The sequence below is a fragment of the Esox lucius genome, chromosome 5 (assembly GCF_011004845.1).
Source record: "Esox lucius isolate fEsoLuc1 chromosome 5, fEsoLuc1.pri, whole genome shotgun sequence".
Classification (NCBI taxonomy): Eukaryota; Metazoa; Chordata; class Actinopteri; order Esociformes; family Esocidae; genus Esox; species Esox lucius.
Genome location: NC_047573.1, coordinates 20,734,147 through 20,747,951, shown reverse-complemented (window position 1 = coordinate 20,747,951; position 13,805 = coordinate 20,734,147). Strand labels below are relative to the sequence as shown.

The following is a 13,805-nucleotide window of genomic DNA, read 5'->3' as shown; positions in this document are numbered from 1 at the left end:
CCTCTTTATGAAGGCTTTTGTATTTCTCTTCTGTCCGAGTGGTACCATAGAAAAAGGTGGACCGTATCAAGGATTAAAAACTTCATTATATAATTAACAAGCACTTCACCCAGGATTTAAAATAAGGGAGAGAGGGGCAAAGGTATCAAGTGGGTTGGTCACTCCCAGTCTGGTAGCCATCTAAGATACAAAAACAATATTCACTTTCATTCTACCCAATCTAGAGCACATAATCATGAATGTACCAATTAATTATCCTGCATTATTTAGAGGTAGCATTATGAGCCATCTTAAGTCCTCACATACATACATATATATAACTAAGTCCTTATCTAAACCTGTCATTTTGATATCCTTATTTTCTGATGGTATAACAACAGCATTAACTGATATAACAGAGGCTGGTAAGTTTATAGCACTGGGGAACGAGAATACCGTAGAAACAGCACTGTTACTTGAATCGGACTCCAGCAGTAACTATGACAACCTCTACTGGACTAGCAGCAACATGTAGATCTCTGGAGGGGTCTGGTGGACCGGGGATGGCCGGGACGGCAGTGTCCCTAATATACTACTGCTAGCACTTTACTATAATGCCTTAAGATATTTACATTGTCCCACATGATCCGCCCATGCAGAAAGGTCAAAGTCATATAGGTCTAGTGCTAGGTTCCCCCGTACCAAACTCACAGATTTGGATTGCCTATATTGTGGTCCCTGAAAAACACACCTTTAGTACATTTGATTGTATTCCGAATACAGAAATCATCATTCAAACTATTAAATCACCTATTTTCAGTAACAGGGCAGGCAGTTATTTAACCCAAACTGACCTGATTGGATTGTAGCCTGGATTCACCTCTTCAGGCCGATGTAGTGCAGGCTACCAAGGCACCGGCAGGGGCTTAGCAAAGGATGGGTTGGGGAGACGGGGCCAGACTGATAAATATACACTCACCTAAAGGATTATTAGGAACACCATACTAATACTGTGTTTGACCCCCTTTCGCCTTCAGAACTGCCTTAATTCTACGTGGCATTGATTCAACAAGGTGCTGAAAGCATTCTTTAGAAATGTTGGCCCATATTGATAGGATAGCATCTTGCAATTGATGGAGATTTGTGGGATGCACATCCAAGGCACGAAGCTCCCGTTCCACCACATCCCAAAGATGCTCTATTGGGTTGAGATCTGGTGACTGTGGGGGCCATTTCAGTACAGTGAACTCATTGTCATGTTCAAGAAACCAATTTGAAATGATTCGAGCTTTGTGACATGGTGCATTATCCTGCTGGAAGTAGCCAGTAGCTTTTTTCTGTTTTTTGATATTGTGGAGATTGTTCCTTACTTTGAAATAAATTAAATAAGAAAGTCTAATTTGGAAGGGATGGAAATCTATATAAATATAGACTTTGGACTCCACATAACCAAAAGTTGTAAAGAAGGCACTGTGAGAATCTGACAGTGGGATGCCAGTGGAGAAACGGCTCTTCTCAGAGGCTTTGATATGGGAGCCAGTTCTTCTGTTCTACTCTGGCTTCCACTGAAGATTGCAGGGTGGTGGGACACTAAGCTTTTGTTCAGTGAGTTTCTTGTCTCTGATCTGGTGGGTTTCACATAGCTGGAGGACTACAAGCAGCAGGTGGCAAGACAAGATTTGGAGAAACACTGTTAGGATGGATAGATGCCAGACTCCAAACTCACTAATGAACCAGGGAGCTGTCTCAGTGTCATCTCATCTTCATCCGCTTATCCGTATCGGGTCACGGGGGCAGCAGCTCCAGCAGGGGACCCCAAACTTCCCTTTCCCGAGCCACATTTGCCAGCTCTGACTGGGGGATCCCAAGGCGTTCCCAGGCCAGTGTTGAAATATAATCTCTCCACCTAGTCCTGGGCCTACCCCGAGGTCTCCTCCCAGCTGGACGTACCTGGAACACCTCCCTAGGGAGACGTCCTGGGGGCATCCTTACCAGAAGCCCGAACCACCTCAACTGGCTCCTTTCGACGCAAAGGAGCAGCGGCTCTACTCCGAGTTCTAACGGATGGCTGAGCTTCTCACCCTATCCCTAAGGGAGAAGCCAGCCACCCTTCTGAGAAAACCCATTTCAGCCACTTGTACTCGCGATCTTGTTCTTTAGGTCATGACCCAGCCTTCATGACCATAGGTGAGGGTAGGAAGAAAAATTGACCGGTATATCGAGAGCTTTGCCTTCCGGTGCGGTAAAGGAAATGCAATTCCGTCCCTGCTGCTCCGATTCTCCGGCCAATCTCCCGCTCCATTGTCCCCTCACTCGCGAACAAGACCCTGAGATACTTGAACTCCTTTACTTGGGGTAACGCCTCATTCCCTACCCAGAGAAGGCACTTCATCGGTTTCCTGCTGAGAACCATGGCCTCAGATTTAGAGGTGCTAATCCTCATCCCAACCGCTTTGCACTCGGCTGCGAACCGGTCCAGTGAGTGCTGAAGGTCACAGACCATTGATGCCATCAGGACCCCATCATCCGCAAAAAACAGCGATGAGATCCCCAAGACACCGAACTGCAACCCCTCCACACCCCGACTACGCCTCGATATCCTGTCCATCAAAGTTACAAACAGGATTGGTGACAAAGCGCAGCCCTGGCGAAGGCCAACCCCCACCTGGAACGAGTCCGACTCACTACAGAGAACCCAAACATAGCTCTCATTTTGGACGTACAGGGATTGGATAGCACTCAAAAGGGACCTCCTCACCCCATACTCCCGCAGCACCTCCCACAGTATCTCCCGGGGGACCCGGTCATACGCCTTCTCCAGATCCACAAAACACATGTAAACTGGATGGGCATATTCCCAGGCCCCCTCCAGGATCCTTGCAAGAGTAAAGTGCTGGTTGGTTGTTCCGCGACCAGGACGGAATCCGCATTGTTCCTCTTCAATCTGAGGTTCGACTATCTGCCGAACCCTCCTTTCCAGTACCTTTGAGTAGACTTTCCCAGGGAGGCTGAGAAGTGTGATACCCCTGTAATTGGCACATACCCTCTGGTCCCCCTTTTTGAAAAGGGGAACCACCAGCCCGGTCCGCCACTCCTTAGGCACTTTCCCCAACCTCCACGCAATGCTGAAGAGGCGTGTCAGTGTGTCATGTATTATAGTCAATGTTATGTGGCACAAATTGTAAAAGAGTAAACGTATCAAAAGTTAATACCTTATGGAAGGCATGTGCTCCTTGTGCCCATTGTCTTTCATAAGTGAGGATCTAAACCTATATGTTTGAGGTAGTAGGGGTGTCCTTCCTCTTTTTACTCCCCTCCTCTCTTCTGCCTCTGCCCTTTCCAGATCCATCTGTGTAGATGGTCCTGCAACATACTGTAAGTACAACCCTGTTTCCCAAAAAGTTGGGACACTGCCTAAAAATGCAAATAAAAACAGAATGCAATGATGTGCAAATCCTTTTTCCTTATGTCAAATTGAAAATACCGCAAAGACACTAATGTTGAAACTGAGAAATGTAACTGTGTCTGGAAAAATACATGCCCATTTCAAATTTGATGCCAGCAACACATTTCAAAAAACGTTGGGACAGGGGCATGTTTCCCACTGTGTTGCATCACCTCTTCTTTTATCAATACTCCGTAAGCGTTTGGTGACTGAAGAGACCAATTGCTGTAGTTTTGAAAGTGAAATGTATTCCCATTCTTGATTGATATAGGATTTCAACAGTTTAGGGTCTCCTTTGTCGTATTTTTCGTATCGCGCCAAATGTTTTCAATGGGTGACAGATCTGAATTGCAGGCAGACCAGTTTAGCACCCAACCTCTTTTACTATGGGGCCATGGTGTTGTAATATGTGCAGAATGTGGTTTGGCATTGTCATGCTGAAATAAGCAATCCCTTCCCTGAAAAATACATTGTCTGGATGGCAGCAGTATATGTTACTCCAAAACCTATATATATTGTTCAGCATTAATGGTGCCTTCAAGGATATGCAAGACACCCATGCCATGTGCAGTAATGCACCCCCATACCATCAAGGATCCTGGCTGTTGAACTGTATGCTGATAAAAAGCCGGATGGTCCCCTCCTCTTTAGCCCGGAAGACGTGGCGTCCATTATTCCCAAAAATAATTTCAAATTTAGATTTGTCTTCCACTTCCCTTCAGTCCATCTTAAATCAATAAAATATATTTATAAAGGCCTTTTTACAACAGCAGTTGTCACAAAGTGCTTTTACAGAGACACCCGGCCTTAAACCCCAAGGAGCAAACAACAGTAGTGTTGAATTTCAGTGGCTAGGAAAACTCCCTAAGAAGGCCGAATTTTAGGAAGAAACCTAGAGAGGACCCAGGCTCCGAGGGGTGACCTGTCCTCTTCTGGCTGTGCCGGGTGAGATATTAAGAGTCCAATTGGAATAATTAATACATTTATCTGGGCTAAATCCAGAGTCTATTTAAATTTAGACTAGGTCAGAAGTATGACCAGATGGACGAGGACAGGGACAGCAACGGGCACACCAAACCAGGTACTCCGCAGGTGTGGACCAGTACCTCATGTCCTCGTAAAGTTTAAAACGGGAGGAGACTGGGAAAATTCAGAAAATGCATTCTTCATATTAACAACGATTTATAGTGGAGAAGGAGAATTTAATGGGGAAGGAGAACTGACCCAATCCCTCAGCACAATAGTATAGCAGCGTAAGACCTTGGAACTGAGGCGGGAGGGTCCAGCGACACTGTGGCCCTACCCGGGGGAGGCCCCGGACAGTGCCCAACAGGCAGTGGGCTTTGGCCCAGTGAAGGCGGCAGTGGTTCTGGATCTTGTTAATATATGGTTTCTTCTGTGCATGGTAGAGTTTTAACTTGCATTTGTGGATGCAGTCACATACAGTGTTCACAGACAATGGTTTCCAAGAAGTGTTCCTGAGCCCATGCAGTGATTTTCACTACAGAATTGTGTCGGTTTTTAATGCAGTGCCACCTGAGAGCCACCCAATATTTGTTTTCGGCCTTGTCCCATGTGTACAGAGATTTCTCTGGATTTTCTAAATCTTTTTTTTTTAAATCTGATATTATGTATCGTAGATGATGAGAACTCTTTGCAATTTTACATTGAGAAATGTTATTCTTAAATTGTTGCTCTATTGTTGCTCTCTGAGTGATAAACCCCTACCCCCATCTTTATTTCTGAAAGACTCAAACTCTCTCGGATGCTCTTTTTATACACAATCATATTACTGACCTGTTGCCAAATAACGTAATTAGTTATGAGATATTCCTCCTGTTTTTTTTGCATTCCACAACTTTTCCACTCTTTTGTTGCCCCTGTCACAGGTTTTTTTAAACATGTTGTTGGCATCAAATTCAAAGTAGGCATACATTTTTCAAGAAACAATAACATATCTCAGTTTCAAAATTTGAAATGTTGTCTTTGTACTATTTTCGACTAAATATACAATAAGGTTTAAATAATGCACATCATTGCATTCTGTTTTTCTTTACATTTTACACAGCGTCCTAAAATTTTTGGAAACCGGGTTGTACCTAAATGTCCTAAAATCACCTTCATTCTTACCCTCAAAACTTGATTCAATCTCGGGGGGGCACAGATTCTATATGTGGGGGCAATGCACCCTTTGGCCTCCAAGTGGCGCCGGGCCTGAACACACAGAATATTTCACATATTTAAACGATCGTTAAGATAGAAAATGTAAGATACATCTGATGTAGCTAATACACTACAGTACAGTAAAAGGTAACTGATCAAGTCAGAGAACGTAAGCTAAGGGGTAAGAACTACCCTTAAGCTTGCTAGGTAGGTGGTGGGGGATTGGTTAAGTTGTGATCCCAGATAAGTTGTGAGCCCCATCATTCTGTTAACATGTTAACTACTTACTCAATAGCTAATTAACAATCTCCTCTTATTTCCTCTTCAATCACATCATTATTTGGTCAATAAGCTGTTAACCTCTTCTATTAGATTGAGAGATAACTTAAAAAACGTGTTTTTCCCCATCTGCCACGTTCCTCGGTCTCCATAGAGATGAGGCTCACATTCAAAACTTCAGGTACAGTTGAATGGTCGTGTCAGGCGCGCGCATGCAGGTTTTTCTTTTCAGCTTGTCTCTGGTGCATGGAAATGTTTCTCCAAAAAGTTACACTTAAGTATACTATTAATGGTAAATGAAGATTTCCTCTAGCCCGACCAAACTACATCTCTATCATATGGTCACCATGGAAACGCTGCAGTGGTAGTCGTTGGGAGATGTCTTTGTCAGGGCTGAATTCCCAAATAATCATGACAGCCCCGAAGGGGCTTGCCTTTTGCTTCTCCCTAGCAACTGTTTTCTATGCTGCTCTGGTTTACATGATGAGGAGATTCATAGTTAGGCCTATTCAATCTACTTGCAATATCATGTAAAACATACTTGCCCTTCATCATTGGGTCATACATGCTTTATTGCTGTTTAGTTCGCAAAGTAAATCTACCTAATGTTAAAACATAATTGCATGCATGCAAAGTGTAAGCTCTTAAAACTATCTTAAATAGTTTCTCTATCAGTATACTGTTAAGTCTGGTAAGGATTTTCTCCCTTCCAACCTTTTTGTCATATCCAATTGTATCTACATCTCTCTCTTGGGTCAACGCATGTGAAGGCATGTTCACTCACCTGACAACCTGGAGGCGACGCTAGAACGTGATGAGACCAGAAAATCCCTTATGATTATGTGTTGCACAATGCAAAAACAAATAGGCCTAAAATTAACTGAATGTCAAATTGCACACTATCCTTGTCTTATTGCCTGAGAATATACCTGTCTAACCCAATCCTGTAGCAGATGGTAAATAACTAAATGTATACCCAGCAAACAGGACACTACTGGCCCCACTCCAGTCTGACCAGCGCCAGCCCTTAACATGCCCATCACGGTCAAGCCTGCACCAACCCTTAATAGGCTCGGCCAGCAAAGCCCAAGATAGGCCCACACCTAACCCAACACAGGCCAGCTTTGACATTCCCAACACAGGCTTGCCCCACACCAACCTCAGCACATCCTAGCCCTCTCTAAGCCCAGCATGGGTTATGCTGCAACAACCCCATCACAGGCTAGCCCAGACTAAGCCCGGTAGCGTGCTTGATTGGAACGTATGTTGCAGCAGTATATGTACATTGGAGGCAGAGCCTTAAACAGCTGAACCACCTTAGGTCACATGGGTCCAATGTCTTAACCCAAATTGGGACTATATTGGGACAATGTAGGCATGTTTGCTTGGAAAATATGGGCAAAAAGCTACCCTCACCACACATGGATTGCCTAGTGCCAATGTGGAGATGATGAGCAAAGGCACATTAGCCCAGTGAGCTCAGTCTATTTGGGGCCAGTATTTCAAGCTTACATTGGGCCTATGTGAGTATGTCTGGGATATATTCAATGACAATATTTGAACAGCTGACCTTCCAGTTACTTGTTCAATCACTCTGTTTACTTGGCTATCCGATTCAGTGAACATGGCTTGTTCAAAATTAAAGTGACTTAGTAATGAATGTGTGGGATAAAGTGTGTAAGTTAAAATTAAAAATGTCTCATTCACCATTTGCACTTGCAGCAATCTGAGAGGGTTTAACAGTGTCAGCAATCTGGTTATATTGTTCCACTTTGATAGACAAGGTGTAAGTTGAACCATTTTAATTATACCAATCAAATCCAGTAAAATCTTCTTAAGTACATGGTTTGGAACGAGCTGTGTTTTCACATGAGAAATATGTCTGCCTTCCTAACGAATACTAGTTATTGTGTAAATAGATATGTTTCTGCGTTGTTTAATATTTTACTGGAGCAGGTTAACCTAATGTTCAGTTTGAGAAAGGCGGCCCTTGCCGCGTTTGCCCGTTCACGTCATGGGCTACTGTGCTGCACCGCAGAAGACGTTAATCGAACTCCCTCGCGGTTGGAAACAGAAAGTCGAGATCACAGATACTCCAGTTCAATTTATTCGGCTGGTGATGTAGCTTATTTATTCGCTCTGTTAAGTTGATATCGTCAACTCCAGTGAGCAATTTCGTCTGAGGATCCCAAAGAAACCGTCTTGGTTGCTCAGTTGTCTAAATCAGGAGCCCGGTAGGCTGTTTGCTGCAACTGATCCGAAGCTGCTATTGAGGCTAAAAGAAAAAGTCAAGCAAGGTAAGGTTGCTGTAGAACTAGGTTCTCTCTTATTTACATGTAGGCAGTACACTTGTTATTAAGCAATAAAGAATGATTGTGGATATACAAAAATATTTAAATTGTGAACACACAATAGGCTACAGCGTTATTTATTCCCCCTTATCGAAATAGCCTGTCAAGGCGGAGGCGCACTCCACACCACCCCTTTAAACTAACTGTCAATACAGTGAGTGTAGCCAAATTGTTGTGGATACAGGTTGCGTTGTAATTTTTATATCAAGCAAATATATACATTATCCATATGCGTTTCCAGGTGAAAAAAACCTGTTTGGCATTTTTCCACGCTGTAAGAATACCTTACAAGGTAAAGTTAGCACTGGGTAATAATAAGATAATGATTCAATGTGCACTTGACAGATTTTTTCAAACATCCACAGAGATAAGAGATGTGGTTACAGGCTAAGAGAAAGTGATATTTAATTTTGTACTTTTATATTCTTTTAAATTTCATACAATTCAGTAGCAACTGCTTTTGCTCAGCCCAAGCAAAGAATTAGTCTACAATACATAGTCCTAATGCCCACAATGACAAAAGGCTGTCATTGATAATGTATGCTGTTTGTAGTTAGAAGCTGTTACTGATTGCTGTCTGGTTTCAAGTTAGCAGTTATCAAATTTACCATCTTGTCTAACATCTGGTTAGTTATGTGGTAATGATATTGTTCATCAAAGGCGTGTAGACTTTCACAAGGTGAACATGTTTTCTTAAAACTATAGGGAGTTCTTTAATAACTATGGAATGTTTGGAGCTGGTGGTACAGGGCTAATATACATTGACAAGAGATATATCCAGGTATCGCAAAATGCAAGATTTAATAAAGCTTGGGGTTATATTTTTTGCTAGGGATTTGATAAATGATTTTGAAAGTTTCCTGTTGTACTGGTACTGGGTGCAGATTTAAAAACATGAATGTGTTCACTATATATGCAATTGGAATCATCTCCAAAAAATATGCTAATTCACATTTTACAATAACTTATTATTATTAATTGTCCAGATCATTTCAATAATTAGCTAACAACTCTCCCCCAAGTTATGTAACAATGCCCCTGCGATGTGCTAAATATATTCTGGAAGACTTCTCAGACTTAAATGCATGTAAAATGTGATGGTGGATTCTTATTTCCGGTTTATTCTATGAGGATAAGAATAGCTGCTTCACTCTATGAGTGTTCTTCTGTTGCTGTCAGTAGTCTGTTCAGCTCTCCCTAACAGATAAAAGACAGTCATCTTCACAGCATTTCTTGCATCCCATCTGAGACATCAACTAAATCAGGCCTTTTCTTTTTTCTGTTGGCCTCTTTCTCGATCCTACATTCACAAACACACATTTGTGATTTTTTTGTTTGTAGCTGATAGATAGTACTACTCTGGGATCCCGGGACAGGATTAGAACCTGATCAGTAGATGACAAAACCCAAAAGTTCCTGAAAGCTGGAGTTGTCTACTCTTACCAAGCACTCACCGTTCAGGTACTAGTTGATCAGGTCACAGATGTGGAAAGTAAAATGAGGATTCTCTTCTCACAACTCTGGTCCATCCCACGATGTGCCAAAGGGCTAACAGTCAGTGAAATGCCCTATAAGAGAACAGAGAACACTTTCTCTCGTTCACAGCGCCATCAAGAAAGCATACCATGGTAGACCCCTCATCTCTTTTGGGAACTCTGACCATGTGACCATTCAACTAATACCCACTGAAAACAGAAACCAAAGACCTCTAAGTATTGACTGGACTTCACATATAGGGACATTTTCAAAGATGACAGTACCACCATTCATGATTACACTGGCGTTAGTGTCTGCGAGGAAAACCGTATTCCAACCAGCTTTTAGTCACAATAAGGAATGGCAAGCCGTTGTCCACTTGGGAGCTGATCAGTCTCCACTCTGCCAAGGAGATGGCCTGTAGGATTCTCTGCCATCCAGAGCGAGTACAGGGCATTTTACTGGGCAGCTAAGAACTGGCTTAAACCCTGGAATTAAGTCCGCTAAAAGACATTACAAAAATAGGTTTAAATAAAAATTCACTGGCAACGACTGGAAGTTAGCACATTCAAAACCATGGAAACGTCCCCCTCCATCTCTGTTTAAGATTGAGGGCTGTCAGCCGTCAGCGCAGCTGAGTCATTCAAATTCCTCTGTGTCCATCATCCAGCATAAATCCTGGGGAAAGTAAACATAACAGCTGTGTCCATGAAGGCTCGTCTGAGGATATGTTGTCTTTGCCAGATGCAGAAACTAAAACTTGCACAGTCAATACTTGATTAGTTCTGTGTATCAATCAGAGTCCGTCCTCGCCTCTTCCGTCACTGTCTGCTCTGGGTCTGCTGCCGCCTGCTCCAAGGGCAAGCTGCAGTGTCCAGCCCGCGGATGGCCGTGAACTGTCAGGTCAGGCACGTGTCCATACTAACAAAGTGCGCAGGTGAGATTGATCGAGGGACAGTAGCAGGAAGCGCCATCTTTTAAAAGCCTGCACTCTGGCAAACCATTAAGGGCACTCAAGACCAAAACCAACCACCCATTTTTGCAGCTTATTCCCCCTCACGGTGTCCCTAACCAATCAGTCAATCAGGTGTTAGGGATGAGGGCAATGCATTTCAATGGAGTGCAAAAATCGCCACAACACGAGCAAAAACTGCCCTTTTCTGCTGTTGCATCCCTGTTCAACTCAGCAACTATACGCATTGTAAACATCAGGCAGCAGCTCTACTTATGTAGATATGTAGCCATTGTTAATGATATGTACTCTGTAATGATGAGGCTATACTCAATATTTCATGTTAACTGTGCTGATTCTTATTGCAGTCTGATGTTGTCTATGACATTCTATATTCTGTTTTCACGCTGTTTAATGCTGGCAACACCTATTTAAGTCAAATTCTGGGCATGTGTAAATGTACTTGGCACATAAAGTGATCCTGATTCTAGAGAACACAGGCCTGTTATGTGGGTAGGTTTCCATTATGAGGTCATATTTTCTGCTGTCCGGTGTTCAACTGTTGTCTTTTCTCTGTTTTATCATTGCCCACTTGGAGTGACAGGGTCTTCATTTCCATCGTCCCAGCTAGTCACCCAGAATAGTCCCATAGACAGAAAGGTCGAGGATCGGCCTGGGTGGGGGTGGGAGTGTTCAAATGGAGATTTTAAAAAAAGAAATCAGTAAATGACTTGTTTCAAATGTAAATGTAAGGTCATTTCATGGTTGGCCTTTCTCAGTCTTTCTACAGAGAACGCTTATTATTTGCTGCCTTGAATTGGAATCTATAGTAGTGTAGTGGATTTTTCATGTTTCACCAGATGTAGGTCTTACTTTGAGTGGTTAGAAAGGTTTTAGGGATTTCTGCCAACACAAGGAGTGTAATAACATTCCTCTGCCAGGTTTCAGACTGTCTATTGTCTAGGTACTGTATGTCAAATCTTCTCCTTCTGCAGTGTGTAATCAGTCCTCAGCTGGAGAGGAGAGAGAAACTGGTTGCTTTTCAAATGGTTCTCAGCAAACTGTCCAGAGTTAACTAGCCTTGATGTATTTATGAGTAACATCTGTAGTGTTCATTCAGAAATGAAAATAACTATTTCAATAACTGTGAAATAGTTAAAGTCCTATCATGAACTGCAAAATGGGTGAAATAGTTTTACTTATTGTGTGGGTGTACCATAACAACAGGATGATCTGGTGGTGCATGTACTATTCACTCAAAAGGCAAGGGGTTCTAGGAACATTTGAAACAATGCTTTTCATCTAGCAAATTGAACAAAAAATGAATCAGATATTGACAGTGTAACAGTGTTAAATGGGGTTCACTCCGTGACGCAGCCTGTTTCTCTCTCTGTCTCTCACTGAATGTTATCAGCATTGAAAATGTGAGGCGTTTTCCTGGAGAGGTATTAAAGGTGTCGTCCTCTGGGAGGTTTTGATTCATTTCCCTGAGCACTGAGGTAAATGGCAACCCTCTATGCTCCTTTAATCAGGAAGAGCAGTCATGGAAATCAGAAAGATAGCAGGGTCGGCTGTCATGGAAATGATGCCTGCTTTATAATAACTATAATGTCAGGTTTATAATATATGTGTGTGTTTTTGGAAACTTTAGTATAAAGCAATTTTTTCCCCCAAGGGAATATAAAAAAAAAGAAAAAAATTTACTTTGTCCTTCCTGACCAATAACTCAATTTGTATGCAAATGCAATATCTTCTATGCAACACTGGCAAGCAGAATATTAATGTAATAGATTATATTAGGCAGCTGAAATCACCCTGACAAAATACATTGTAATTCTCTTTTTCAAAAAGAAACAATGACCATATCAAACACACCATCTATGGGTGTGAAATCTGAAGATAAAGCTCTGATTTTGGATATGATAGCCTGTTTAGTGGATTTGAAATGGCCTCATTTGGAGGATTGACACTGTGCTGAACTCCTTTTAATGAGCTAGAGATTCTCCACAGGCTTTACCGCACATTCTGACATGCTCCTTTGATTCTGTAAATATCGTACTGCAGATAGGGTGTCCTTGCAGCACCTCAGTGCTCCTGTTAGTGGGTCGAACTGTAGTGTATTTAGAGAAGTGTTTCTGTTTTGGATGCAGGCCAGGCCTTTCGGTTTCACCTCAAACTATGTCTGTCAGAGGAGTCTGTGGCTGGGTGCTGTGGGCTCTCTTATCCTTTGTGAACTGCATTTACCGCTGGCAGTTTGAGGCCTTTATTAGGTCCTGATGGATAAACCTGGTCTGACTGTGACAGTGCTGTGTTCTAGTTCTTTGGCTGTGTGGACCAGAGACCAATCTTATTTTTTCTGTTCCCAAATGACACTTATTATCTGTACTGTATAGTGCATGACTACACACACTACACATTTGTTTCATATTTTTTATTTCACCATTATTCAAGTATATTTTCTTTGATGAATTGGCCAAAGGCATACTGCTGCAAGCAAGAGGATGGGACAGCACACTCAAGCATACATGCACCCATCAACAATGTGAAAGGTTTAGAGAAATGAACACTATATACAGTATCTGACAAAAGTGAGTACATCCCTCACATTTTTGTAAATATTGGAGTCAAATTGGTCTGCATGGCTGTCGTCCCAGAAGGAAGCCTCTTCTAAAGTTGATGCACAAGAAGCAAACAGTTTGATGAAGACAAGCAGACTAAGGATATGGATTACTGGAACCATGTCCTGTGGTCTGATGAGACCAATATAAACATATTTTTTTCAGATGGTGTCAAGCGTGTGTGGCGGTAACCAGGTGAAGAGTAAGCAAGTGTCTCTTGGCAACAGTCAAGCATGGTGGTGGGAGTGTCATGATCTGGGGCTGCATGAGTGCTGCCGGCACTGGGGAGCTACAGTTCAATGAGGGAACCATGAATGCCAACATGTAGTGTGACATACTGAAGCAGAGCATGATCCCCTCCCTTCGGAGACTGGGCTGCAGGGCAGTATTCCAACATGATAACGACCCCAAACACACCTCCAAGACGACCACTGCTTTGCTAAAGAAGCTGAGGGTAAAGGTGATGGACTGGCCAAGCATGTCTCCAGGCCTAAACCCTATTGAGCATCTGTGGGGCATCCTCAAACGGAAGGTGGAGGAGC

General features: G+C 42.7%; 1 protein-coding gene across 3 annotated transcripts in view; it reads left to right on the top strand.

The window, feature by feature from the left end:
- The first annotated feature begins 7,927 nt into the window (after positions 1-7,927).
- The window catches only part of tanc2b (tetratricopeptide repeat, ankyrin repeat and coiled-coil containing 2b), a 165,759-nt gene continuing 159,881 nt past the window's right edge, over positions 7,928-13,805 (top strand). For 2 of the 3 annotated variants that reach the window (XM_034292072.1, XM_034292071.1), the window contains exon 1: positions 7,929-8,163. The gene's annotated coding sequence lies outside the window, so the exon portion shown is untranslated. Of the gene's footprint in view, positions 8,164-13,805 lie in introns of all 3 variants that reach the window. The other variant, XM_034292070.1, reaches the window with a different exon arrangement.